The sequence below is a fragment of the Adiantum capillus-veneris genome, chromosome 22 (assembly GCF_014529385.1).
Source record: "Adiantum capillus-veneris isolate H3 chromosome 22, ASM1452938v2, whole genome shotgun sequence".
NCBI classification, from domain to species: Eukaryota; Viridiplantae; Streptophyta; class Polypodiopsida; order Polypodiales; family Pteridaceae; genus Adiantum; species Adiantum capillus-veneris.
This window is the reverse complement of record NC_140952.1, coordinates 132,889,038-132,893,635: the sequence shown is the minus strand read 5'-3', so window position 1 is coordinate 132,893,635 and position 4,598 is coordinate 132,889,038. Positions and strand designations below refer to the sequence as shown.

Sequence of the window (4,598 nt, the reverse complement as noted above, 5' to 3'; positions counted from 1 at the left end):
TCTTTCTCTCAAACTTTAATTAGGTCTTTATAATATGGTGGAAGCACGTTAACATGTCATGCTTGTTGTGCTAGTTAGCATGTGCCAATGAGCATATCTTGTAAGCATAAGCAGAGTGATGTACTTCAAGTGTGTAAGCCTCCATCATGAACTATAGAAATACTTTTTAAAGATTAGACCAAAGTTCAAATGAGCGTGAAAATCTCCATTGAGATGTTACTTCAAAGTAGTGGAGGAGTCATGATGCCAGGGTCAGGAGAGAGGGAGGGGAGAGGGAGAAATTGTAAGCTGTAAGCCGTCCCCCAGTTGCATCTCACCAGGCTTCCCCAGGAGGAGAATAGATTGGCATAGCAGCCAGCCACCTCCAACAACGACTCTCTTGACACACCGGGAAGAAAGAAGTCAAGGGCAAAAGATTTTGTTGCTTGTCCTCTAGCCCTCAGCAGATGTCTGAATCCCAAGGATCCGCAATGCCAAATAACATGCATGCAATGAAGGGGAAGAACAAATTAGGTAATCTCTCTCTCTCTCTCTCTCTCTCTCTCTCTCTCTCTCTCTCTCTCTCTCTCTCTGGGAACCTTTGTATTTATATTACAATATCATGATACAATATGCTATGGTTTCTCCTCAAGCTATGAGCTTGTTGAGAATATGAAACACCCTTTCTTTGACATTTGCCTCCTTCAGAACCATTGCATCCTCTATCATTTTGTCTCTGATAACCTTCAGTTGAACAGTATGATTGAACAGTCGATGTTTCTCAAAAACCTCCAGATTTCTCATAGACCAGATAAACCAGTGAAACCAAATTCTAAATGATTGCAGGGCAAAGTGCATAGCAGTGTCATGCTGTGTGATCCCTTTATGAAATGTCAGTCTATATTTAGTGATTTGGACCCCCCAAGGTGTGTACCACATGTATTCAGCCCATTTCCACCATTTTGCTACAACTTTACAATGCCAGAAAACATGCCTCACCGTTTCCAGTTTGTTACATCTTGCACAAGTTCCAGTTGTGAAGCCTTTTTTGTTCAAGTTCGCAGCAGTTGCCAGAGTGTCAGTACAGACTCTCCACATAAATAATTTGAACTTAAATTGATTAGGGAAAATCCATATATTGGTGTATACATTATTCCATCATCATACATTCCTATTCAAATACATGCTATTTTCAGGTAAGAGCACAGAGTAAAATACATTTGTAGGGGATTTCCACCAGTTAGCTGAATGTCCTGGCAAAGTCCAATCTTTGAATGTGTCATATTAATTCTCACTGAGTTGAACACTGGAAAACTATGTACATGAGCTCCAAGCTGATGCCAGTCTCTCCTGCATCTATATCCCAGTCCATAATGTCTCCTTGCCACTGCAACTAGTTTGCCTTGATTGCTTCACTATGTATATGGTAAGAAGTAAAAAAGTGATATGGTGTGGATTTTACCGCATGGCATAGCTTTCGATGAAGGCTCACCAACATCTTTCCTCGAAGCTTTCGCCAAAAGCTCTATGACCTGGCACCACAAATGAGATTTACATGAAAGATTATGGATGCACACATTTTCATACTATAATAAAAACGAAATGAGATGCATTATGTGCATTGGAGATGCTTGTGCCAAAAAAAAAACCCATACATATGTATGGTGTGGAGTTGGCATTGTTCTCCACATTTATAAAGATACCCTGAGGAACATGCCCTTCCCCCGCCACTTGTATCCCCTCCAGTGTTGAAGGGGGACTTATGCTTATCCTCCAGTGTTGGAGGGACTTTTTATTGTAAAAATATCATAATTGTACAAGGAAGAACTCATTACCGATGTTTTATAAAGACATGTATCATTCCACGTTGCCATGTCATGGTGTATTGTCCGTGTGTCCCTTTGTTGGGCATAACAAGTCCTTGTCACCTTCATCTGAAATCTTGCAATAGAAATAATATAAATTTATCGCTTTATTGTATACATGATGTAATCTAAGAACTTTTGAGATCACATAGAGGAAATCAAAACATGAAATATAAGTGTACCTTTGCTATTGGTCGGCTGCATGAAGCACATTGTTGGATGGATTGGCTGCCAGACCTCCCTTGCATTGTTGCATCACATTCCCACCATTATGTGTCGTCTCATCATCGTCCCTTCCGTGACTTTTGCCAACATGTCGACTATCACATTCACTTTTTCTATCATGCATACCATTACCTACATTAGTTTTGATGTTCGTGGTCTTAGGGTAGGTTGAATCTTCCGGATGATCTGTCCGTAATCTCACACACATACACATACACAAACTCGTAGTCTTTGGGGAGCCCCATCTGGCATACATATTGATCAAAGCACGGCCAAGCACGACATCTTTCTTGAAAAGCCCCAAGCCCTCAATTCACATCTACTAAAAACAGCCTAGAGGTTTCTAGCGTTGCCCTTGTGGAGCAAATCCCGCAATTGGGAGAGAGGCGATTGTTTCGCATCTAGCAAAAACTGCCCCCTACGGGGCAAATCTTGCAATCGGTGCATTCTAGCTCCAAACGGGAAGCTTTTGGAGAAGTTCTGGTGCTCTCTACACTGCACCACGTTTAGCAAACATGTCAATCAAGGCATTGACAAGTACGACATCTTTTTCAACAACCCCTAACTAACAATATGAGCATGAATTTTGATGCCCATACCAACATCTTGCATAGAGCGACATGCTTTCAAGATGCACGCGTATGTGATTGCATCACGAGAGAGGCCCTCAATTTGCATCGGCTAGAAACAACCTAAAGATTTTTACCCTGCTCCTCTTTTGCATATCCCACAATCAATACACTCCAAGAGATGACGTTCCGGACAGAAAGCTCCTCAATCACTTTCTGTGCTTTCTGAAGTGCACCACATTTGGCGCACATATGGACCAAGCCAAGCACGACACTTTTTGCAACAACCCTCGGACTAACAATATCATAAGTGAATTTTTAAAGTGGACCACATTAGCAAACATGTCAACCAAGGCATTCCCAAGCATGACATCTTTTTCAACATACCCTGACTAACAATATCAGTGTGAATTTTTATGCACATATCAGCATCTTGTGTAGAGCCACATGCCTTCAAGATGCATACATATGTGAGTGCATAAGGAGAGAGGCCATCGCTTTGCATCCGCTAAAAATAGCCTAGTAATTTTTGGTCCTGCTCATGTTGTGCATGTCCATAATCAATGCACTCCAGGAGACGACATTCCAGATATAAATGGCCTCAAGCACTTTCTGTGCTCCCTAAAGTACACCAGATTTGGCCTACATATCGACCAAGGCATTGCAAAGCACGACAATTTTTTGCAACAACCTGAGAATAACCATATGAGAGTGAATTTTGAAGTCCATATCGGCATCCTGCATAGAGCCACATGCCTTCAAGATGCACGTGTAGGTGATTTCATATGGACAAAGGCCCTCACTTTGCCTCCGCTGAAAAACAGCCTAGAGCTTTCTTGCCCTGCTCTTGTTGTGCATATCCCACAATTAGTGCTTGGCATACATATCAACCAAGGCAGTGCAAAGTACGACATCTTTTTTCAATAGCCTTTAACTAACAATACAATTGTGAATTTTTGTGCCCACATCAGCACCTTGCATAGAGCCACATGCTTTCAAGATACATACGTAGGTGGTTGCATCTGGAGATAGGCCCTCGCTTCGCATCTGCTGAAAACAATCTGGAGCTTTTTGGCCCCACCGTGCGTGGCAAATCCTTCAATCAGTGCATTCGAAGAGTCCATACTCCGAACAAAAAGCTCCTCGAGCACTTAAGTTGTGCTCTCTTAAGGGCACCACATTTAGAAAACATGTCAACCAAGGCATTGTCAAGCACGATACCCTTTTTCAACAGCCCCTAACTAACCATATGAGCAATAATTTTTATGCCCATATTAGTATCTTGCATAGAGCCACATGCCTTCAAGATGCATGTGTATATGATTGCACTTGGAGATAAGTCATCGCTTTGCATCGGCCGCTCAAATCAGCCTGGAGTTCTTTTGGCCCTGCTTCTGTTGTGCATATCCCCGCAATCACAATGCACTCCAAGAGACGACATTCTGGACAGAAGGCCCTCAAGAGCTTTTTGTGCTTTACAAAGCGCACCACATTCAGCGTACATATCGACCAAGGCATTGCCAAGCACAACAATCTTTTGCAACAACCCCTCACTAATAATATCAAAGTAAACTTTTAAGCCCATATCAACATCTTGAGTAGAGTCGCATGCCTTTAAGATGCATGCGTAGGTGATTGCATATGGACGAAGGTCCTCGCCTCGCATTAACATCTTGTGTAGAGCCACATTAATTCAGACGTAGGTGATTGCATTTGGAGAGAGGCCTCACTTCGCATCTGCTGAAAACAAATTGGCACATCTCTTTTCAGCAGCCTTAGACTAACAATATCATTGTGAATTTTTGTGTATATCAACATCTTGCGTAGAGTCACAATCCGCATGCCTTTAAGATGTACGCATAGGTGATTGTGTCTGGAGATAGGCCCTTGCTACCCACCAGCTGAGAACAACCCATAGCTTCCTAGCCATGTTCGGGCATATCCTGCAATCAATGCATTC

The 4,598-nt window shown here is 42.3% G+C and overlaps 1 pseudogene; it reads right to left on the bottom strand.

Moving 5' to 3' along the window:
- Positions 1-624: 624 nt before the first annotated feature.
- Positions 625-4,304, bottom strand: LOC147430247 (uncharacterized; annotated as a pseudogene).
- Positions 4,305-4,598: the final 294 nt, after the last annotated feature.